We start from the raw sequence: 26,919 nt of genomic DNA on the forward strand, positions 1-26,919 counted from the left end.
GCTTGTTAATGTGTTTAAGTTCCCAATAGATTCTGCATATTATACCTTTGTCAGATTCACACTTTGCAAATATTTTCTCCAATTCTGTAGGTCGTCTGTTTACTCTGTTGATAGTTTCTTTTGCTGCGTAGAAGCTCTTTGTTTAATTAAGTCCCATTTGTCAATTTCTGTTTCGGTTGCAATTGCTTTTGGTGTCTTTGTCATGAACTATTTTCCTGGTCCTATGTCCAGAAGGGTATTTTCTATGTTATCTTCCAGGATTTTTATAGTTTTGAGTTTTATATTTGTCTTTAATTCATGTTAAGTGCATTTTTGTATATGAACAAAAATTGATTTTCATATGATGTAAGCAAGGAGTGCAATTCCAGTTTTCTCCATATAGATAGTCACCTATCCCAGCACCATTTATTGAATGGGGAGTCATTTCTTCATTGCTTGTTTTTGTTAATTTTGTCAAATATCAGATGGTTGTAGGTGTGTGACATTACTTCTGGACTCTATTCTATTCCACTGCTGTATGTCTGTTTTTCTACCAGAAGCATTCTGTTTTTGTTTTTGTAGCCTTATAGCATAGTTTGAAGTCAGAAAATGTAAAGTCTCCAGCTTTGTTCTTTTTGCTTAGAATTGCTTTGGCTACTTGGGCTCTTTTTTGGTTCCATATAAATTTTAAAATAGGTTTTTCTAGTTCTGTGAAGAATGTCATTAGAAGTTTGATAGGAATAGCATTGAATCTGTAAATTTTGGGGGGCATTATGTTCATTTAACAATATTGATTCATCCTATCCATGAGCATAGAGTGTTTTTCTATTTATTTATGTCATCTCAAATTTCTTGCAGAGTGTTTTATATTTCTCCCTGTAGAGATCTTTCACCTCCCTGGTTAGCTGTATTCCTAGGTTTTTAAATCCTTTGTGTGGCTGTTGTGAATGGGATTGCATTCTTGATTTGGAGCTCAGCTTGGATGTTGTTGGTGTATAGAAATGCTACCCATATTTGTACATTGAGTTCATATCTCGAAAATTTGCTGAAGTTCTTTACGAGATCAATAAGGTTTTAGGCAGAGCCTATGGGGTTTCTATGTATAAAATCACATCATCTGCAATCAGAGATAATTTGGATTCCTCTTTTCCTATACGGGTGTCTTTTATTTATTTTACTTTTCCTGATTGCTGTCTCCCCAATGTTGATGGTTTCTGACTGATCAGGATGATCATTTCTGAAGTTTGAGTGGCTGTAACATTTTGTTTTACATCAGAAAGGAGTGAAACACTTACTATTGCTAATCAGTTTTTGTCTGCTGAACTGTATTATCATCATTGTATGTGGCAATTTACTAAAATGAAACAATGAAGTTTGCCACATTGATTGACTCTTCCTTTTATGAAATATTATTCTGTAGCATGTGATACTGTTTGATAGCATTTGCCAAAAGTAAAACTTCTTTAAAAATTGGAATCAATCCTCTTAATCCCTGCCACTGCTTTTTCAACTATGTTTATGTAACATTCTAAATTATTTGTTGTCTATTCAACAATGTTCAGAGCATTTTCAACAGGAGTAGATTCAATCTTAAGAATCTACTTTATTTGCTCATCCATAAGAAGTAACTCCTCATCCAGTAAGGCTTTATTATGAAATTATAGTAATTGTCTGACATTTCTAGGATTCACTTCTAATTCTGGTTCTCTTGTTATTTCTACCACATCTAGAGTTACTTCCTCTGCTGAATCCCTTAAAATAATTGAATCCCTTAAAATTATTTTTAAGAGTTGGAATCAACTTCTTCCAAGTTCCTGTTAATGTTGATAATTTATCCTACCCCATGGATCACTAATGCTCTTAATAATATCTAGAATGAAGAAACAGTTCCAGAAGTCTTATAATTTTCTTTTCCCAGATCCATCATAGGAATTACTATCTATGGTACCTATAGCCTTATTTAACTTACTTCTTAAATGATAAGACTCAAAAGTCAAGATTACTTCTTGATCCATAGGCTGCAGAATGAATATAGTGTTAGGAGGCAGGAAAACAATATTAGTCTCCTTGAATGTCTCCATCAGAGCTCTTGGGTGACCATGTGCATTATCAATAAATAAACCATTCTTTAAACAGGTGTGCTGTCATGCAGGCTGTGTTGTTCCATTTCTAGGCCACAGTCAGAGTAGATTTAGCATACTTCTTATGGGTCCTAGGATTTTCAGAATGGTAAATGAGCAGTGCCTTCAACTTAGAGTAACCAGCTGCATTAGCCTGCAACAAGAGAGTCAGCCTGCCTTTTAAAGCTTTAAAGACTTCTCTCTAGTTAAGAAAGTACTGGATAGGGGGATCATGATAGATGGGAAGCAGGACTAGATTACAGCGTCCACTTGGATGGACAGAGCAGCATGTGAAGTATTGCATTGTGAATGTTTGCTTTAGAACTACTACATGAATAAATCCGAAAAGCCAAGAGAACCCATGACCCTCTAAAGAAAGCAGATTGCTTTTGCAGGAACCAGGAGATACTCCAAATATTGGGAGTGCCTACACTGTGAAAGTAGGAAAGGGGGGTCATCCACCCCTGAACACACACCCTCACTAGGGAACATGAATGTCTAGATCACAGGAGAAGATTCTGACCTTACCTGGAGCTGAGTCAATTTAGAGAGTCAAGCAAAATGCAAAGGTAGAGGAAGCAACAGATAAGGACCTGTGGGCTCTCTGGGTCCCCTAAGAAGCCATTTCTGCCTTGCCCCTCCGGGGACCTTGGGGCAGGTTGCTAGCAGTACTGCGAAAAGGCCACAGAAAGAAGAAAACATCTAGCTGAACTTTTAACAATTCCAAATGAATGAGAACTCTCCTGGCCAGAACTTGGGAGAGGATGTGTATCCCATATGCAGCTCCACAGGTGGGAAAGCACAAAAGCCCTACTTGCCTTCACAGCTGGGAGGATGGTAGCCTGGGGCAAGTTCTCATCCCTGCTTGCCCACTGCCTGGAAACAGACTTGGTGCTTTTAGGAGTGGAGGCAACAATGGGAGTGAGACTGGTCTTTTGGGTTGTGTGGGAGCTGGGTAAGTCCTATGACTGCTGGCTTTCCTCCACTTCCCTGACAACCTGCATAACACAGCAGAGGCAGACATAATCTTCCTGGGAACACAACTGTATTGATCTGGGAATCCACACCCCCATCCTGCACAGTAGCCACAGCAAGATCCACTCAAGGAGAGTCTGAGCTCAGACATGCCTAGCCCTGCCCCACCTGACGGTCTTTTCCTATACCACCTTGTAGCTGAAGACAAAAGGCATATAGTTTTGAGAGTCAGAGAGCCCCACCCACTCTCTGATCCACCCCATACTACCACAGCTGATGTTTTCTTGAAAATACCACCTCCTCACAGGAGGCCAATCAGCACAAAAATAGTGCATTAAACGACCAAAAGTAAGGACTCTCAAAGAGTACATTTCCCCCTACTGCCACCTCCACCAGAACAGGTACTGGTGTCTACAACTCAGAGACCCACAGAGAGTTTACATCTCAGGACTCTGTCCAGACAACCCCCAGTACCAACCTGGAGTCTGGCAGACCTGTTGGGTGGCTAGATCCAGAAAAGAAATAACAATCACTGCAGCTCAGCTCTTGGGAAGCCACATCCCTAGGAAAAAAGGAGGGGTACTACATCAAGGGAACACCCCCTGGGACAAAAGGATCTGAGCAACAGCATTGAGCCCTATACCTTCCCTCTGACATAGCCTACCCAAATGAGAAGGAACCAGAAAACCAACCCTGGTAATATGAAAAAAAACCCAAGGTTCTTTAACACTCGCAACAAATCATACTAGCTCACCAGCAATGGACCCAAACCAAGAGGAAATCCCTGATTTACCTGAAAAAGAATTCAGAAGGTCAGTTATTAAGCTAATCAAGGAGGCATCAGAGAAAGGCAAAGCCCAATTTTAGAAAATAAAAAAAAAAAGATACAAGAAATGACGTGAGAAATCTTAAATAGATAGTATAAGTAAAAAACAATCAAAACTTCAGGAAACAATAGACATGCTTCTAGAAATACAAAATGCTCTAGAAATTTTCAGCAATAGAATAAAACAAGCAGAAGAAAGAACTTCAGAGCTCAAAGACAAGGTTTGCAAATTAACCCAATCCAACAAAGACAAAAAAAGAATAAGAAAATATGAACAAAACCTTCAAGAAGTCTGGGATTATGTTAAATGAACAAACCTAAGAATAATTGGCCGTCCTGAAGAAGAAGAGAGATCTAAAAGTTTGGAACACATATTTGGGTGAATAATCAAGGGAGACTTCCCCAGCCTTGCTAGAGACATAGGCATCCAAATATAAGAAGCTCAAAGAACATCTGGGAAATTCATCACAAAAAAGATTTTCACCTAGGCACATCGTCATCAGGTTATCTAAAGTTAAGGTAAAGGGAAGAATCTTAAGAGCTAAGAGGCAAAAGCATCAGGTAACCTATAAGAAAAACCTATCAGATTAACAGCAGATTTCTCAGCTGAAACCCTACGAGCTAGAAGGAATTGGGGCCCTACGTTCAGCCTCCTTAAACAAAACAACTATCAGCCAAGAATTTTGTATCCAGTGAAACTAAGTTTCACAAATGAAGGAAAGATGTAGTCTTTTTCATACAAACAAATGTTGAGATAATTCACCACTGCCAAGCCAGCACTACAAGAACTGCTAAAAAGAGCTCTAAATCTTGAAACAAATCCTGGAAATACATCAAAACAGATTCTTTTTAAAGTATAAATCTCACAAGACTTATAAAACAAAAATATAATTTTAAAAAAAGGTATACAGGCAACAAATAACATGATGAATGGAATCTATCTCAATACTAACATTGAATGTAAATGACCTAAACATTCCACTTAAAAGATACAGAATTGCAGAATGGATAAGAATTCACCAACCAACTATCTGCTGCCTTCATCTAACACATAAAGACTCACATAAACTTAAGATAAAGGAGTGGAAAAAGATCTACCATACACACAGACACCAAAAGCAAGCAAGAGTAGCTATTCTTACAACAGATAAAACAGACTTTAAAACGACAGCAGTTAAAAAAGACAAAGAGGGACATTATATAATGATAAAATGCCTTACAAACAGGAAAATATCACAGTCCTAAATATATATGCACCTAACATTGGAGTTCCCAAATGTACAGAACAATTACAACCAGACCTAGGAAATGAGATAGACAGCAACACAATAATAGTGGGGAACTTCAACACTCCGCTGACGGCACTAGACAGGTCATCAAGACAGAAAGTCAACAAAAAAGCAATGAATTTACACTATATCCTGCAACAAATGAACTTAACAGATATTTACAGAACATTCTACACAATAATCAGAGAATATACATTCTATTACTCAGCATATGGAACTTTCTTCAAGATAGACCATATCATGTGCCACACACAAAAAAAGCCTCAATAAATTTAAGAAAATTGAAATTATATTAAGCACTCTCTCAGACCATGGTGGAATAAAACTGGAAATCAACTGCAAAAGGAATCTTCAAAACCATACAGATACATGGAAATTAAATAACCTGCTCCTGAATGATCATTGGGTCAACAATGAAATCAAGATGGAAATTAAAATTTTTTTTGAATTGACCAACAACAGTAACACAACCTATCAAAACCTCTGAGATAAAGCAAAGGCAGTGCTAAGAGGAAAGTTCATAGCCCTAAATGCCTACATCAAAACATCTGAAAGAGCACAGACAATCTAAGGTCACACCTCAAGGAACCAGAGAAATAAGAACAAACCAAGTCGAAACCCAGCAGAAGAAAGGAAATAACCAAGATCAGAGAAGAACTAATTGAAACTGAAACAACAACAAAAAGCAATACAAAAGACAAATGAAATGAAAAGCTGGTTCTTTGAAAAGGTAAATAAAATTGATAGACCATTAGCAAAATTAATCAAGAACAGAATAGAGGAAATCCAAATAAGCTCTAGTAGAAATGAAATGGGAACTATAATAACTGACACCACAAAAATATAAATGATCATTCAAGGCTGCTATGAACACCTCTATGTGCACAGACTAGAAAAGCTAGAAGAGATGGAAAACTTCCTGGAAAGATGCAATTCTCCTAACTTAAATCAGGAAGAATTAGATACTTTTGAACAGACAAATAAGCAGCGAGATTGAAATGGTATTAAAAAATCATCAACAACAACAAAAAAAGTTTAGGACCAGATGAATTCACAGCTGAATGATACCAGATATTCAAAGAAGAGTTGGTAAAAATCTGATTGATATTATTCTACAAAATGTAACAGAGGGAATCCTCCCTAAATCATTCTATGAAGTCACTTTCACCCTAATACCAAAACCAGGAAAAGACATAACCAAAAAAAGAAAACTACAGACCAATATTCCTGATGAATATAGATGCAAAAATCCTTAACCAAATGCTAGCTAACCGAATCCAACAACATATCAAAAAGATAATCCACCATAATCAGGCATGCTTCATACTAGTGATGCGGAGTTTTTTTTTTTTTTTTTTTGAAATATGCAAGTCAATAAATGTGGTATACCACATAAACAGAATTAAAAACAAAAATCACATGATCATCTCAATAGATGCAGAAAAAGCATTTGACAAAATCTGGTATTTTTCTCTCTCTCTCTCTCTTTTTTTTTTTTTTTTTAGGTGGAGCCTTCCTCTTGTTACCCAGGCTCGAGTGCATTGGTGAGATTTCGACTCACTGCAACCTCAGCCTCATGGGTTCAAGCGATTCTCCTGCCTCAGCCCCCTGAGTAGCTGGGCTTGCAGGTGTCCACTACCATGCCCAGCTAATGTTTTTAATTATTATTTTTAGTAGAGACAGAGTTTCACCATGTTGACCAGGCTGGTCTCGAATTCCTGACCTCAGGTGATCCACCTGCCCCGGCCTCCCAAAGTGGTGGGATTACAGGCATGAGCCACTGCACCCGAGACAAAATCCAGTATTTCTTTATGATTAAAACTCTCAGCAAAATCGACATACAACGGACATACCTCAATGTAATAAACGTCATCTATGACAAACTCATAGACAACATAATACTGAATAGGGAAGAGTTGAAAGCATTCTGACAACTAGAACAAGACAAGGATGCTCACTCTCACCACTTCTGTTCAACATAGTACTGGAAGTCCTAGCCAGAACAATTACACAAGTGAAAGAAATAAGGGGCACCCAAATCGGTAAAGAGGAAGTTAAACTGTTGCTGTTTGCTGATGATACGTTTTTACCTAGAAAATCTTAAAGAATCATCCAAAAAACTCCTAGAACTGATAAAATAACTCAGCAAAGTTTCTGGATGCAAAATTAATGTACACAAATCATTAGCTCTCCTATTCACTAACAGTGACCAATCTCAGAATCAAATCGAGAACTCAACTCCGTTTACAATAGCTGCAAAAAAAAAAAAAAAAAAAAAAAAAAAAAAAAAAAAAAAAAAAAAAAACTTAGGAACATACCTAACCAAGAAGGTGAAAGACCTCTACAAGGAAAACTAAAAAACACTGCTGAAAGAGATCATAGATGACACAAACGAATGGAAACACATCCTATGCTTATGGATGGGTAGAATCAATATTGTGAAAATGACCATCCTGCCAAAAGCAATCTACAAATTTAAATGCAATTACCATTAAAATACCACCATCATTTTTTACACAACCAGAAGAAACAATACTAAAATTCATATGGAACCAAAAAAGAGCCCACATAGCCAAAGTAAGACTAAGCAAAAAAAAAAAAAAAAAAAAACAAATCTGGAAGCATCACATTACCTGATTTCAAACTATGCCGTAAGGCCATAGTCACCAAAACAGCATGGTACTGGTATGAAAATAGGCATATAGATGAATGGAACAGAATACTGAACCCAGAATAAAATCAAATACAGCCAACTGATATTTGACAAAGCAAACAACAACATACAGTGGGGAAAAGACACCCTATTCAACAAATGATGGTGGGATATTTGGCAAGCCACATATAGAAGAACAAAACTGGATTCTCATCTCTCCCTTTATGTAAAATCAACTCAAGATGGATCAAGGACTTAAACCTAAGACCTGAAGCTGTAAAAATTCTAGAAGATAACATCGGAAAAAACCCTTCTAGACATTGGCTTTGGCAAGGATTTCATGAGCAAGTACCCAAAAGCAAATGTAATAAACACAAGGATAAATAGCTGGAACTTAAACTAAAGAGCTTCTACCCAACAAAAGGAACGGTCCGCAGAATAAACAAACAAGCCGTAGAGTGAGAGAAAATCTTCACAATCTACACATCTGACAAAGGACTAACGTCCAGAATCTACAATGAACTCAAGCAAAGTAGCAATAATAAAACTAATCCCATCAAAAAGTCGGCTAAGGACATGAACAGGCAATTCTCAAAATAAGATATACAAATGGCCAACGAACATATGTAAAAATGCTCAACATCACTAATGATCAGGGAAATGCAAATCAAAACGACAATGTGACATCACTTTACTCCTGCAAGAATGACCATAATAAAAAAATAAAATAATAGATGTTGGCAAGGATGTGGAACAGGGAACACTTCTCCACTGCTGGTGAAAATGTAAACTGTACAACCACTATGAGAAGCAGTATGAAGAAAGAACTAAAAATAGAACTACTCATTTGATCCAGCAATCCTAATACTGGGTATCTACCCAGAGGAAAAGAAGTCATTATATGAAAAAGATACTTGCACATGCATATTTGTAGCAGCACAATTTGCAATTGCAAAAATGTGGAACCAACCCAAATACCCATCAATCAACAAGTGGATAAAGAAACTTTGGTGCATATGTATATGTATATGATAGAATACTACTCAACCATATGAAGGAATGAATTAATGACATTCACAGCAACCTGGATAAGATTAGAGACTATTATTCTACATGAAGTAACTCAGGAATGGAAAACCAAACATGGCATGTTCCCATTCATAAATGGGAACGAAGCTATGAGGATGCAAAGGCATAAGAAAGACAAAATGGACTTTGGGGACTCAGGGAGAACGGGTGGGAAGGAGGTGAGGGATAAAAGAATGCAAGTTGGGTGCATTGTACACTGCTTAGGTGATGGGTGCCGCAAAATCTCACAAATCACCACTGAAGAACTTACTCATGTAACCAAACACCCAGTAACCTATGGAAATAATTTTTTAAATGAATGTCCTGGATAGCATCTTCTTTAAATAAAGGATTTTTAAAAATCTACATTGAAAAATCTGTTGTTGAGCGTAGCAATCTTTATCAATTATCTTAAAGCTTTTGGACAACTTTCTGTAGCTTCTACATTGGAATTTGCTGCTTCACCTTGCACTTTTATGTAATGAAGATGACTTATTTCCTTAAACCTCATGAATCAACCTCTGCTAGCTTCCAACTAGCAGCTTCCTCTGCAGCTTCCTCATCTCTCTTAGCATTCATGGAATTGAAGAAAGGGCATTGGTCTGAATTTGGCTTTGGCTTAGGAAAATATTGTGGCTAATTTGGTCTTATGTTCAGACCACTAAAACTGTCTTCATATCAGCAATGCTGCATCTCTTATCATGCATGTATTCACTGGAACCGCATTTTTAATTTCCTTCAAGAACTCTTTCTTAGCGTTCATGGCTTAGCCATGTGCTTGGCAAAAGAGGCCTAGCTTTCAGCTGGTCTCAATTTTCATCATGCCTACCTTATTAAGCTTAATAATTTCTAGCTTTTGATTTAAAGTGGGAGACATGCAACTCTTCTTCTTTTGAAATAAATACTTAAAGGCTATTGTATGGTTATTAACAGGCATAATTTTAATATTGTTGTGGCTTGGGGAATAGAGAAGCCTGAAGAGAGGTAGAGACATGGGACAACAACTGGTTGAGTGGAGCAGTGAGAACACACACAGCACTTCTCAATTAAGTTCACCATCTTACGTGGGAGGGCAGTTTGTGGCACCCCAAAACTATTACAATAATAACATCAAAAATAACCCATCACAAATCACTATAACACATACAGTAATGATGAAAAAGTTTGAAATATGGCAAGAATGAACAAAAAGTGACCTGCAAACCTGAATGCATAGTGCTGGAAAAATGGCACCAGTAGACATGCTTGTGGCAAGGTTTCCACTAACCTTCATCTGTAAAAGGCAATACCTGCAAAACACAATAAAGTGAAGCTCAATAAATATGAGATATGCTTGTATTTATTATCTTTTTTTTTTTACAAACAATAGATTTGCTGCAAAATACTTGAGCTTATATTGCTAAACTAAAAACGTTACCACTTTACAAAACTATGGAAAGTATATTATAATGGGTTTCAGTACTACAATACAAAAATAATTGTACAAAGGCGTTATATACTACTCTGCTGTCTGGATGACACTCATTGGCAAGAGTGACAGACACGTTTACAATATTTGGGAACAATGGATGAAAATTGGTATACAAGCTTATATGTGATCGAATGATTACCAAATGAAGGAATTACCGTGCCTGCTTGTCTTAGTAAAAAGTGCTTACCTAAGTGTAGACAAAGTTACTAAAAGTTGAAAATGATTTCCTTCATAACAGGGGAGTCTGAAAGGCTCCACAAAGAGAGAAGCAAAAAATGACACACGACAGTTTTGTGGTGACTGAAGACATCAGTGAATGGCCCGAAGTCAGCAATTAAATGTTATCAAAGACCAATGATCATTATTGTAGATTATTGAAATACCATTAATGAGCATTGTTTGAGAATGTCTGTCTGTTCTCAATAAACATAATAAGATAAATAAATGAAGGTATATCGACAGCATTACTGTTTTTGAGTTATTAAAGGTAGAGTACCAGTAATGGTAGTTTTTATTAGACTTTCCTTCTAGCTGATAATAGTTATAAACCCTGGACAATAATATTAAAAATGTGAAAGCAAACATTTGAAGACACTAGAAAGTGAACAAAATTAGGGAGAAACTTGAGAGTAGTCATTCCATGAAAGAAAGGAAAGCATACGGAAATATTTGTATTTATACGACTTTTCACCTGATGATAATCCAAGGTCTTTGAAGCAATAGGAAAAAGTCAGAGATAAGAGTTCATGGACCTTAACGTGACTAATAAGTGGAGCCTCAAGATCTATGTGCAAACACTCCCGAGCTTCTTGGTTGAATCTTTGAGAAAAAGTGTGGGATTCAACCAAGAGTTCAGCAGAAGGTAGCAGCAGGAATGCTGTGAAAAATGAACTGATTTCCACTGTGAGAAAGATGAAATTTGGAGTTTAAGTCCAGCCAATTTAACTACCTACTAAAACCAAAAAAAACACGTTTCAGAGTAAGAAAACGCAATTTGGAATATCTAAAACACATCAATTACAAATGTTATATATTTATGTAACACATAAAATATATAGTTATATTAATTCATGTCTATTTGTGTTTAAATTTATATAAGTATTGCCATGGTAAGAATATAGTCTTTAAATACAGGAACATGGGATGTTTTTCTACTTAGTTGTCTTTAATTTTTTAACAATGTTTGGAGTTTTCAGTGCACAAGTCTTTCACTTCCTTTGTTAAATATGTGCCTAAGTATTTTATTCTTTTTGATGGTACCATAAATAATGTTTTTAATTTCCCTTTTAGGTTTCTATTTTTTGTGTGTAACATGTTTGTAAATTTTATGCCCTGGAACCTTGGTGAATTTGTTCATTTGCTCTAATGGTTTTATTTTGCAATCTACAATGTTTTCTACATGTAAATACTGCCATCTGTGAAAGCAGTTAATTTTGCTTATTTCTTTTCAATTTGGATGCCTTTTGTTCCTTTTACTTGGCGAATTGTTCAGGCTAAATTTCCAATACAACATTGAATGGAAATGACAAAATGGCTATACATGTCTGGATGCTGATTTCAGGGGAAACTACTTCACTCTTTCACCATTGAGTATGAAGTTATCTGTGGTTATTAAATATATGGCATTTAGGCCTGGCACTGTGGCTCATGTCTGTAATCCCAACACTTTGCGAGGCTGAAGTGGGAGGATTGCTTGAGACTAGGAGTTCAAGACCAGACTAAGCAACATAGTGAGACCTCATCTTTACAATAATTTTTAAAAATTAGCTTCAGTTTATTAATGTAGTATATTATATTAATTTGTGTATATTGAATCAACTTTTAATTCCAGGAATAAATTCCAGTTGATTGTAATTTATAATTTTTTAGTACGCTACTTAGATCTGTTTGCTAGTATTTTGTTGGGAGCTTTGGTATCAATATTCACATAGGATATTGGCCTATAATTTTATTTGTCTTGTCTTTGGTGTCATGGTAATGCTCACCTCATAAAATGTATTAGAAAGTGCTCCCTCCTCTTCTATTTTTTGGAACAGTTTTAAGAGGATTGTTATTCTGCTTTAAATATTTTATGGAATTCACTGGTCATGTCACCTAGTTCTGAACTTTTGCTTGGAAGTTTGTGATTCTATCTTCTTTCTAATATAAGTATATTCAGATTTTGTTTCTTTTTTAATCAGTTTTGGTAGATTATGTTTTTACAGAAATCTGAAATTCATCCATTTTATCTGAGATATCCTTTCTGCTGGCATACAATTGCTCATAGTATTATCTCATAATCTTTATTTATTTCTGTAAAATTTTAGTAATGTCCCTACTTTTTTATGATTTTAATAAATTGAGTCTCACTTCTTTTCAAACGTTACCAAATGGTAGATGGACTACCTTCTATCATTTCAAACTTCTTTTCAAATGTTACTAAATGATAGAAGGACTATCTTCTATCATTTGGTAAGTGTGTTCAGTATGTATTATAACTTTTTAGTTACTTGTTTCTCCACCAATTTTGTGGTTGATTTTTGGTGGTAGAATTTTTTATTTATTACTCATTTCCTTTTTAAAATATTTTATAGTTCGTATGTGTGTGTGTGGTTAGCACGGAGTATATATAAAATATCCTAAAGACTTAACAATCTTGTATGAACTCATATGAAATTAACATAAAACACAAAATCTCAACTTCTGTGTATCACAAATTACATTGTTACATGTTGTGTGACTAATGACATAGATCAATACTTATGTTTTGCATTTGCTTTTTAAATTCTGTAAAAAGTGAAATTACAAACCAAAATTACAGTAGTACTGGCTTTTATATTTGCCAATTTATTTCCCCTTAGTGAAGATCTTTATATCCTCATATGGGTTTGAGTTACCATCTAGTGTCCTATTACATCAACCTGAAGGAAATCTTTCAGCATTTCTTGTAGGGCAGGGGCAGGGTTATGAACTCCCTCAGATTTATTTATTTCAGAATATCTTTATTTCTTCTTCACTTTTGAAGGTTAATTTTGCTGGATATATACTACTCAGTTGATTTTTAATTTTGTGGCACTTTAAAATATCATCCAACTGCCTTCTGGTCTCTAGGGTTTCTGATAAGAAATTGGCTGATTATCTTATAAGGATTCCTTGTATATAATGAGTTTCTTTTCCCTTTCTGCTTTCAAGATTTTCTTTGCATTTATCTTTGAACAATTTGATTATAATATGTTTCATTGTAGATTGCCTTGGGTTTATTCTTACCAAAGTTTGTTGCTCTTCCTAATTTGTCGATACATTTCTTTCATCAAATCTGGGTTGTTTTGCCATTACTTTTCCAAATAGTTTCTCTGCTCCATATTTTTTCTTTTCTCCTTTTGATAGCCTCAATATGTGTATCAATCGACGCTATGGTGTGCCAAAAGTCCCTTATACTCTGTTCACTTTTCTTCATACTTTTTTTTTTTCTTTTTCTCAAACTTAAAAAGTTCAATTTTCCTATCTTCAAGTTTACTGATTCCTTTTTCTTCCTGCTCAAATGTGCTACTGAACCCCACTAATGACTTTTTTTATTTCAGTTACTGTACTTTTCAGCTGCTGGATAAGGAAGTTGCAAATATGGAAAGTAGGATAGTAGAATATACCCTAAGTTTTGGGGTTTAACTTATGTTTTCTAACATATTACAGATAGATACACACATAAGAGTCATATGCATAAGTATAGTACTATAGTTGATATATGAATGTATGCATATTTAGACATATATATTTATAAATAGCTATGCATTTGCGCGCACGTGTGTGTGTGTGTGTGTGTGTGTGTGTGTGTGTGTGTGTGTGTGTTTCAGCTCTGTTTGCTACAAGGACCTAAAATTATTCACACACTAGTAACAATGAGCATACCTTACACTGGGTTGTTTCTGAATACCAGTCTACACTACAAAGATTTAGGTGCTTTGGATAAAAGATTGTTCTAGAAGCTGGAGCAGAAATGTGCAAGATGACATTGAGAGATCTTGTTGCTTCAGAGAGGAGAAAACTATGTTTGGAATAATAGCAACATAGGAGCCAAATATTAGGTGATTTGTGTATGACTAAATTAATAATTATGATGAAATATTGCAAGACTACATATTCCAAATTTTATATATGTATATTTATGTTTGGTAATGTGTATATTTGTCTGGCATGTAATACAATTAAAATTAAGCGGCCTATCAGATCAACATGAATACCATATGCAGTTAGCAAAATGTAGCTAATTCTGCTAACTAGTTTTATAAAAATCATCACTCTAGCTCACCCAAGGCAAAAGTCCAAATGATTGGCTATCACAAACAAAAAAAAAGGAACATAATTTCAGGCATATATCTTTTAACTAAAATGCTTTTTAACACAGCCAATTTTATTAATAATTAATAAAAGTGGAACTACAAATTTATTGACTGATTGTTTCTGAAAATACTTTTGAATTATACTGCATCAGAGATTGGTAGGAGCACATGTTCTAAGGTAAGAAGGTCAGTCATTACATCCTAGCTTCACCCTTTACCAGACATATGACCTTGTGCAAATTGCTCCTACCAAGGTCTCTAATGCTTTGTCTATATAGTGCAGACAATAAGGATTCATATTCCCTAGGGATATTGTGTGACCTGCATGAGTTAGTGCATATAGAGATCTCCTTATCTAGAATGCAGTAAGTTTCCATTAAGTGTAAACCATTTTCTCATCAACTTTATCAAACAAATTGCATAAAGCTGGCACCAGCGTATTGATTTGGTACTCCTAGATTCACAAAGTTTTAATTAAAAATTACCGATGCCGTAATATCTACACCAAATATTAAAACGTAGGTAACACCTTCCTAGTGAGAAGATACGTCACACACACACACCTATATTCCATGTGCACACACACATACAAATAATTATCTTTGTATATATTTCTAGGTATATATATGCATTACTATGACTGTGAGCCTGTGCATTTCTGTGACTATGTACATAAAAAATCAGATCTCAAAAGAAACCTATACAAATTGGACAAACTGTCATCTCTGTGAGTGAAATAATGCATATTTTAATTTATTTATATTTTTGTTTTACATATAAAGAGTACAGGGGCTGTTTGTTTGTTTGTTTGTTTTGAGAGGGAGTCTCACTCTGTCACCCAGGCTGGAGTGCAGTGGCAGGATCTTGGCTCACTGCAACCTCTTTCCCCCGGGTTCAAGTGATTCTCCTGCCTCAACTGGCTGAGTAGCTGGGACTGCAGGCGCGCGCCAACACACCCATGTAATTTTTTGTATTTTTAGTAGAGACGGGGTTTCACCGTGTTAGGATGTTCTCAATCTCCTGACCTCATGACCCGATAACCTTATGATCCTGACCTCATGATCTTACTGGAAAATTATAAACAATGAATCAACAACAACAACAACAACAAAATGCCAGAACTTTTGTCCTGAAAATATTCAGCTGTGGAAGATAAAAAGCTGACTGAGCCTTTCCACATTTATTTTCTCTTCTACCAGGTGGAAATGATCTGAAGGAAACTTTAAAAGGTTGACAGGTCTCCAGCCTTTGTTTATCTTGTGAACACAGTGAACTTATTGTCACGGGAAAAAAATAAAGGTTAAAAAGAAATTAATACTGAACTGAAGCTCTATAACCTAGACCAGAACACATCAAAAGTAGATACCAGAAATTGGATATTTAATTTAGGAAAAGGTAAAAAATGCTATTTTTAAATGACTAGTATGTTAACTGCATTATCCCATGTTATCTGAATCATACACTGATGACATAACTATTACCACTTACATTTTAGACATGAGGAAACTGAAGGTCAGAGAGCTTAAATAATTTTCTCAGTATTACACAGCTAGGAAGTGATAAAATCAAAATTATATTCAGGTTTTATATGCCAGAGTTATTTTTTCTGTTTTGTAAATAATACATTTTTGTTTATTATGAAAGTTGCAACATTCAAATATTAAGACATCTCAAAAACACAAAAATTATTAAGATTAAAATAAAATCACAAAATAATTTGAATATGCATAACATTTTCTATTAAACAACTTATAGAGAATAAAATGATACTCTATATTCTGTTAACCAATTGATATTATATTACATGAACATTTGACTTTTTTATAATTTTATATTTTGTATTAGATTCAGTGGTTACATGTGTAAGCTGGTTGCATGTGCCTGGGTATATTGTGTGATGCTGAGATTTATATTTAAAAGATTCATGGTGTTTTTTTAATTGATTAATTTTTTAGAAATTTTCCATATATTCTGGATATTAATTATTTGTCACATATATGTTGGTAATAAGTTTTTTTGAACCTCTCTGTTGTCTATTATTAATACAATGTTTAAATTATAAGATGGTAATTTTAGCCAATTGTTACATCTTCATTCTGTTTTGCAGTTCAATATACCATCTCATTTCCAAGCTTACAGATACAGTATTTGTATGTTTTGCCAATTATATAATCATGATCCTGAATTATATTGAAAAGAGCATTCTTTATCCAACTTATTAGATATGGCATATTTGTTATATGAATGTCAATTTCTTGGCTATGTCAATACTACATTATATTCATTTCCATTAACTTATATGGTGGCTTCCTCTTCTATTGAAAATTCTATGATATCACCCATCTTTAAAATAGTCATAACTACTATTGCATATTTTTCATTTTCATATGAAGTTTAGGTTAGGTTGTAAAGTTGTTTAAAAAGTTATGTTTGGTTTTTGATTGGAATTATATTAGAGTTTTTATATCTAGAATTTATATTACTGATCATATTAAATTTATACACTAATTAGGAGGATAATTATTATTTTTAAAATATGGTCCTATGTTTAAATAATAGATTACCCAATTTTATCCAATTTCTAGAAAATATTTATGGTGGAGGTAGCAAATACTAATGTCTCTAGTGCCAAAGGAAGAAATATTAACAAAAGAAGCTGACTAGGAATAAAACAAAATAGAAAATTAGTCAATGATAATTTATTGTATATTTTTACATAACTGGAAAAGTAGAATTGGAATGTTCCTAACACAAAAAACAATGTTAAGTGCTTGAGGGATGGATACCCCAATTACCCTGACTTGATCATTATCCATTGTATGCCTGTACCCCGTAACTATATATACCTATCATATGCCCACAATTACTAAAAATAAACAAAAGAAAGGAAATAGAAATTGGTAAGTTATGAAAAAGTACTATGTTTATTATGTGTATTTATATTAATCATACAAATTCATTGTCTTTAAAAACAAAACAAAACCAAAACACTGCTGGTCAAATAAGTCTTTCACTAAGGGTTGACAGCATTGTGATCTCTGATTGTTATTTTTTGTGCTTATTTTCCATTTTATTTAGATCTTTATTATTTCTTGTCATTAGTAGGTTTTTTCTGTAATTTGATTATGATTTTATTTTCTATTGACTTCTGCTAACACATAAGAAAGTGGTTGATGTTTTTATGCTGATTCATATCTAGAATTAAAAATCTCATTATTGTATGTGCTAACAATATGATCAGGTGACTTTTTATGCTTTACTATAATAGAAATTACAAATAAAAAATGGTAACAACTTCACCTTTTTTAGTATTTATACATGATATTTTACTTTGTTACTGTGACTAAGACCTCTAATTCAATATTGATTATTAATAAGGTTTTTAATAGGACTTCATGAGATTTTTAAGAACTAATATTCAGAAGCAATCTTGCTGTGTGTGAGATGAACAGATTTGTGTCTATTTATATTCATAGACACATATGGCATTCTTATCTGATTTGGATATTAAAGTTACAGTGAGTGAGATTTTCATTATATCTGAGAAGGTTTACATTACATGGCAATTATCTAGTTTTCAAAGTTCTGAGAGTCACCACTTGTAAAACCATCAAAAGTAGGTCCCATTTATCTGGATAGAACTACAACTTAGTATACTTTATGCATATTGAAATAATCACGTGTCTGCCTTTCTCTTATATAACCTTTTCATTGTACATAAAATGTATTTATTCCTATAAATTGTCTATTCATGTAGGTATTCTAATTTTGCTAAGAATTTGTACAGAGTAGTTCAATATATTTCGTGTCTATAGTTATTAAACTTTGTCACACTTATTTCATTACGTTTTGTCTTTTTCTCTATTTATTCCTGGCCATATTTTCCAACATGTATCTTTACACTTGTCTCTTAAAATATAAGGATATGTTTTTAATGAATTTTTAGAAACATCATTATGGAGAACTTTGATTTTTAGCCCTGCCATATAAAGAACATGGAAGTCTTCTCTCTCATTCCTACAACAAGAAAAAAGTGAAAAAGTAAAAATCAATGATTTTTTTTTTTTTTGGATCTATCAGAAAACTGTAATCACAGGAAAAACTGTCATCCCAAACTCTGGACAAACTGGCAAATCCAGAGAGTCACACTCAATATCTGGGTATATGGATTAGAAGATTCTAGCGCTACAAGTAGTAGAAACACTGACACAGTCATTTTAATTAATTGCCATAGGTTGAGTGTGGAATAATTTGAGAGAAAGAAACTACTGCAAGTGTAGCCTTAGAAAGTTGCCACAATTTTATGAGTTTTTCTTTCATGCAACCCACCGGGTTATCATAGTAAAAACTCCAAAAAAATTTTCTCATGGCTAGGGGAAAAAAGAGCAATCATTTTGGAATAAACTTGAAGTGTTCTCCATAACATATGCCTATTCTCCAAGGTAAAGGCTTATCCCAGCAGCAGAAAGGCTTTCTCCCACTGCAGATCCACGTCATTGGATAAACCCTTCTGAAGGTCACAGCCCAGAGAGAGAGGCACACTAAAGACTGTGATTTAATCAAAATATTATACAGCATTTCCCCTTGCCCATGAGTGACCACCACACCAACAGAGATACAATAAATTCACAGTGGATTACAGTTGATATTATTTCAAGGCACAGATTCCATGCATGAAGCAGTTCTTAGAAAATTCCAGAGAAGACAAGGGAGAAAAAAACAGGAACTCTAGAGGAATGGGAACCCTTAGGAACCTATTGTTACAGAAAACAAACCAATTAAACCCACTATAAAACAACCCAGTTCCTATCAATTAACATATTACTCACATTCACACTCAGTGGTTATTACATTATAGATGTTCAACTTTTAATAAAATATCACAGGGCACGCCAAAAGAAAGAAAACACAAGATGTGAAAAGAAAAATCAGATATTAGAACCAGACTTAAATATAGCACAGGTGCTGGAATTATTAGACAGAAAATATAAAACTCTGATTAATATGTTAGGGGTTCTCTTGGATACATACCATGCAATATTAGATGAGTAAAGTAAGCAGAGAAAGATAATTTTACATCCAATAAAGAATTAAAAGAAATGTTACAAATTATAAAACATTAACAGAAATGAAGCATTTGAAGGGGTCACAATTAGACTACACATACCTTATAAATAAATAATTGAGTTTAAATATAGGTGAATAAAAAATTTGCAAGCTTAAATTCAAAGAAAAAATAAGTGGAAGATGCAAAATGGAAAATTCAAAAACAATAAAATAATTTCAAAAGCTGTAGCCTATGCTTCCTTGAATACCAGAAAGAGAAGACTTGGCAGAAGGAATATCTGAAGTAATAGTGCCAGAGAATGTTCCAAAATTAACAGCAGACACCAAGCCACAGATCCAGGAAACCTCAAATAACATCGCACAAGATAAATCGCCAAAAAATTACAAGTCTTGTCATATTCAAACTGCAGAAATCCAAGACAAGAAAAAAAAAAAAAAAAAAGTCTTGAAAGAAGCTGAGGATGAGAACCTCATCTAAAGAAGAGGATAAGAATTACAAAGGACTTCTCATCAGAAACCATAAATGCAAAGAGACAGGAATAAAATATTTAATATTTAACATTTTGAAAGAAAACAAGTTTACCAACCTAGACTCCTATATCTAGCAAAATTATCTGTATGAACTTAAGGAGAATTAAAGACTTTCTTAAAAAACAAAACGTGATAATAATGATTCTAACAGGTATGAGGTAACATTGAATGCTTATTTGCATTTTTCTGGTGATTAGTGATATTTAGAATTCTTCATACATCTTTTGGCCATTTATTTATCTTGTTTTGGGCAATTTCTATTCATGTCCTTTGCCATTTTTAATCAGTTTTTTTTGTTATTAAGATATTTGAGCTCCTCATATATTTTCAATATTAGCCCCTTATCAGGTATGTGGTTTGCAAATATTTTCTCCCAATCTGTGGGATATCTCTCTACTCTGTCAGTTGTTTCCTTTGCTGTGTAGAAGCTTTTTATTTGTTGCGATTTCGTTTGCCTACATTTTGTTGTGGTTGTCTGAACTTTTAAGGTTATATCCAGGAAATCATTGTCTGGGCCAATGGCTATTATGGAAAAGATAGAAGATAACTGTTGGTGATGATATGCAGAAAAGAGTTGAGAATTTTTGCATCTATAGGAGATGCAAAAATGTGCTGTTGGTAGAAATGTAAATTAGTACAGTCATTATGAAAATTAGTGTGGAAGTCTCTCAAAAAACTAAAAATAGAAATACAATATGATCCAGCAATCCCACTTTTGAGTATATATTCAAAGGAACTAAAATCATTATTATTAAAGAGTTACCTTCATTCGCATGTTCATTGCAGCATTATGCACCATAGCCAAGATATGGAAGAGATACTAGATGTCCATTAATGGATAAATGAAAAAAGAAAATGTGATATATATATATATACACACACACACACACACACAAAATATATTACTATTCAGTCATAAAAATAGAATACCGTATCTTTTGAGACAACCTGGAAGAACCTGGAAGACATTATGCTAAATGAAATGAGCCCAGCACAGAAAGACGAATACTACATGATCTTACTTATATGTGGAATCTAAAAAAGTTGAACTTATAAAAGTAGAAAAAAGAATTGTGGTCACCAGAGGCTGGGGGTGGGGGTGAATGGAAAATAGAGATGTTGGTCAAAGGGTACAAAATTTCAATTATGCAAAAGGAATAAATACTAGTAATGGGTTACTCTACACAGTGACTTTAGTTAATAACACCATATTTTATATTTAAAAATTACTAAAACAGTAGATTTTAAATGTTCTCATCACAAGGAAGTAAGTATGTGAAGTGATGGACATATTATTTAGCTTGATTTAATCATTCTACAATGCATACATTATTGCATCACATTGCTCGCATAAATATATACAACGATTATTTATCATTTTAAAAATCTGAGGAATTTCGTCACCATCAGACTCATCCTTAATGAAATAAAAAAAATAGTTTTCAGAAAGATAGGCAATGATATAGGTTGGAAACTCAGATCTACATAATAAAAGCAGAGTGATGAAAAAGAAATAGTGAAAGTAAAATAATATCTTTGTGTTATTTTTAATTGATCTAAAATATAACTGTTTGTTTAGAGTAATAATAACGATGTGTTAGATTAGTACAAGCTATGGATATCTTAGTCAGTGTGGGTTGTCATTACAAAAAGTCCGCAGTCTGGATGACTTATAAAATAGAAATATACGTCTAACATTTCTGAAGGCTGGAAAATGCAAGTCAAAGCACTATCAGACTTGGTGTCTAAAGGCGCACTCTTCCTGGATTGTAGACCACTATCTTTGTCTTATAACACCATATGGTAGAAAAAGGGAGACACTCAAGATGAATAAATATTATGTGACAGCAATGTCATAATAGAGGTATTTGGAATACTTGGTTATAAGGTACCTGTACTACGTATACATTGGTGTAATGTTATTTAATCAAATTGAAAGAAAAAAATGGATAAATTTACTTTTATAAATGTAGATTTCAATATCATCTTTTTCCAGTAACTGACAGATCAAGCTGGTTGAAAGTCAGTAATAATACAGATGACCTGAACTACACTACTGATTTCAAACTCGCATGAAACATTCACCAAGACACACAACATTCAAAGCCATAAAACACTTCAGCAACTTTTAAAAGTAGAAATCATACAAAATATGTTAGACTTCAATGCAATTAAATTGGAAACGAATAAAAGAAAGATAATTGGAAAATACATAAACAATTTTCTAAATAACATTTAGGTCAAATAATAGGTCTCAAGAAAAGTAAAAAATATATATATATATTTTGCACAAAATAAAAATAAAAGTTCAATTTATCAAAATTCATGAAATTCAGATTAAGCAGTGCTTAGAGAAAATGTGTAGTATTAAATACAAGTGTTAGAAAAGGAAAAAAAAAAAAAGATTTGAATCAATAACCTAATATTCCTTCTTAGTAAATTAGAGAAACAAGAGCAATTCAAAACCAAACAACCAGAAAAAAAAATGAATAATAAAAAGTAGGGCATAAATCTATGAAATTGAAAGCAGAAAAAAATGATACAGAAAATCAACAACATAAAAATCTGGTCATACAAACACATTGATGCAATTGATAAAACTTTAGTCAGGCTAGTGAAGCAAAGGAGAGGACACAAATCTCCAGTGTCAGAAACAAAAAACAGGTTCATCACTACAAATCCAATGAAATTAAAACAATAGTGAAATATACTGTAAACAACTCTTTGCCACACATTTGATAACTGGGACAAATCCTTGAAAGACAGAGTAGCATACTCACACAAGATAAATAGATCATTAGAATGATCCTACATATATTAAAGAAATTAAGCTATAATTAATAGTTTTTTAAAACAGAAAGCACCTGGCCCAGGTGGCTCTCCTGGTGAATTCTAGCAAAAGTTTCAAGAAGAATAATGCCAATTCTTCACAATCTCATCCAAAAAGTAGAAGCAACAGAAACACATCCTAATTGTATCTATGAGATAAGCATTACTGTAATGTCAAAACCATTAAAAACATTGCACGAAGAAGGAAAATAAACAATATATCTCATAAATGTAGACGCACAAATCCTCAACAAAAATTAACAAATTGAACCCAAAAATGTATAAAAAGAATCAGACACTATAACAGCGTTAGATTCATCACAGTCATGCAAAGCAGATTCAACATTTGAAAATCAATCATTGTTATCTATCATATCAACAGGCTAAAGACAAATAAAAATGTGATCAATTGGTAGAGAAGGAAGATTTGATGAAATCCAATATCCATTTATGATTTTTAAAATGTCTTTCAGAGAACTATGAGTAAAAGGGGAACACATTCAACTTTATGAATGACATCTCCAAAAATCAACAATTACGTCATACTTACTGGTAAGAAAATAAACTCGTCCTGCCTCCCTCTAAGATTAAAAAAGCAAAAATATCCTACTCACCACTCCTATTTATTACTGTATCAGAAGCTCAAACTACTGCAATAAATCAGGAAAAGGAAATAAAATGTATACCATAGAGAAAGGAAGAAATAAAGCTGTCCGTATTTGTAGATGACTACATTGAAAACAAAAAAATAAAAAGAATCAACAGCAGCAAAAACAAACAAAAAATTTCTTGACACTTTAAAAAGATAGTATAACTAAGTTGCAGGATATACGTTAATACACAATGGTCAGTTACTTTTCTATAAACCAAGAATAAAGTATTAGAACTTAAAATTTTAAATTTGATACTTTTTATATATCTGCCCCCTGCCCCCACCAACATACACAAACACTTAAGTGTAAATCTTGCAAAAAAAAATTTTTTAAGTATGAGATCTACATGCAGACAAAAATATAAAACACTCATAAAATAAATCAAGAAGGATCTAAACAAATGAATGTATCACAAATGGAATTCTGTTTATGAATTGAAAAACTAAATGTTATTAAAATATTGATTCTACCCATTCTAATCTATAGATTCAATGGTATCTCAATAAAATCCCAGTAGCTTTATTGTAGATATTAACAAAAATGTTCAAAAAATGTTACATGAGAAGCAAAAGACCTAGAATATTCACCACAATTCTAAAAAATTAAAACAAAAAGTTGGAAAACTCTAACAAATCTATATTAAGGCTGACTACAATGCTATAATAATCAAGACAGGGACGTATTGACAGAAGAAGGGACGCATAGATCTAGGGCACAGAATCGAGAGCTCAAAAATAGATGTACAGAAATATGAATAATTGATCTTTGGGCCGGGGGTGGTGGCTCACTCCTGTAATCCAGCACTTTAGGAGGTCCAGGTGGGCACATCATTTGAGGCCAGGAATTTGAGACCAGACTGGCCAACATGGCAAAACCCTGTCTCTAATAAAAATACAAAAATTAGCTGGGCATGGTGGCGGTCGCCTGTATCCCAGCTACTGGGGAGGCTGAGGCAGGAGAACCGCTTGAAACCAGGAGGCGGAGCTTGCAGTGAGCCGAGATCATGCTATTGCACTCCAGCCTGGGCGACAGAGTGAGACGCTGTCTCAAAAAGAATAAATAAATAAATGATTGATCTTTGATAAAGGAACAGGGGAAATTCCATGAAGAATAGCATTTTCAAAAAATGTTGTAATAATTGGACATTCTTATGCAAAAATACAAACCCAGGCAGAGACCTTAAGCCTTTGACAAAAATTGCCTCAAAACATGTAAATCTAAATGTAAAATGTAAAATAACAAAGCATCTGGAAGAAAGCATAGTAGGAAATCTGTTACCATTGGGTTGGTGACAATTTTTAGATGCAGAACTGAAAGCCTAATCCATAAATCAAAATTGATTTGAGTTTTCTTAAAATAAAGGCTTTTGCTCTGTGAGATAATCTAAGAAAAACAAAAGACAAGCCAAAAACACAAGTCTATGAAAAAAAAGTTACAAAGACAACAATAACACAAATACACAACTAAACAGTAAGAAAGGAAACAACCCAGTTTTTAAAATGAGCTAATGATCTGAATAGACACCTTACCAAAGAATACATACAGAAGGCAAATAAATATACGAAAAGAGATTCAACATGATTTTTCATTCAGGATATGTACATTAGAACAATGAGATATAACTGTGCATCTCTCTGAATGGCCAAGATCTAAAATTTGTCATTGCCAAATGCTGGTAAGAATGTGAAGGAACAGAAACTCTCATTAATTGTGGGTTAGAATTCAAAATGGTACAGTAATTTTGGAAGGCAGTTGAGCAGTTAATAAGTTATGAATGTATAAGCGTTGTCTTATCATATCACGCAACAACAGCGCTTCTAGGTATTGACCCTACTAATTTGAAAAATTATGTTCATATAAAAACCTGCATTTTAATGTTTCCAGCAGATTTATTCTCAATCACCCCAAACTGGAAGCCACCAAGATATTGTTCATTAGGTGAATGAGTAAACAAACTGTGGTACATCCATATAATGGAATATTATTCAGCATAAACAGAAATGAACTTGCAACTCATGAAAGGTGTGAATTTATCTTCCATGCATATTGCTAAGTGAAAGAAGGTAATCTGAAAATGCTATCTACTGTGCAATTCAACTATATAGCATTCTGGGAAAGGCAAAATTCTGTGATTCTTTTGTGTGTGTGTGTGTGTGTGTGTATGTACATATTATATTTTAATTGATTTTTTAAAATTATACTTTAAGTTCTAGGGTACATGTGCACAACGTGCAGGTTTGATACATAGGTATACATGTGCCATGTTGTTGTGCTGCACCCATCAACTCATCATCTACATTAGGTATTTCTCCTAATGCTTTCCCTCCCCAAGCCTCCCACCCCCCAACAGGCCCTGGTGCGTGATGTTCCCTGCCCTGTGCCCAAGTGATCTTATTGTTCAATTCCCACCTATGAGTGAGAACATGTGGTGTCTGGTTTTCTGTCCTTGTGACAGTTTGCTGAGAATGGTTCAGGAGAGAGAAGAAAGCTTGAAGAGGTGAAGGGCGGGGAACATTTTTAGGGCTGTGGATGGATGCATGATGCTCTCAGTTTGTCGAAACACACAGAACTTGACCACACAGAGTGAGCCTCAAAGTGTACAGTTACTTAAAAACTCATTCAGGAGATTGTGAGATACCAGGATAGCATGCGGAACATGATAAAAACAATCTAACAGTATTTCAACTGTAGGTACCAAACTAATCAAAGAGGGTGGAGGGAAAAGGGGCTGGCCTAAGTAACTGTGCAAATGAGTGGAGTCTGTAAGACTAAAAGAAACTTTACGTAAGTGCTATATTCTAGTTGATAGAGTTATTTACCAGAGTGGTGTAATTTAACACTTCTATACAAGTGTGCTGGAACTGAAAGTTTAGATGTATAGATGGTGGATGCTGGGATCCATCTGGAGTCTTCTCAGTGTTGGAGTGAGAGGTTACAGAGAAGAAGGATGAGATTAGAATGATCCACGCAGGTAGGGGTTTGAATTGGAGACATCAATAAGAACTCATAGTTACTTTACTACAGATGCAGATGATCACATAAAAATATTTATAGATATGTGTATATACACTTGGTTAGTATATAAACTTGTATTCCTTGCTCTGTCAGGTAAGAAAGCCTAGAAGGAATACTATTCAGTATC

Source organism: Papio anubis, chromosome 10 (genome assembly GCF_008728515.1).
Source record: "Papio anubis isolate 15944 chromosome 10, Panubis1.0, whole genome shotgun sequence".
NCBI lineage: Eukaryota > Metazoa > Chordata > Mammalia > Primates > Cercopithecidae > Papio > Papio anubis.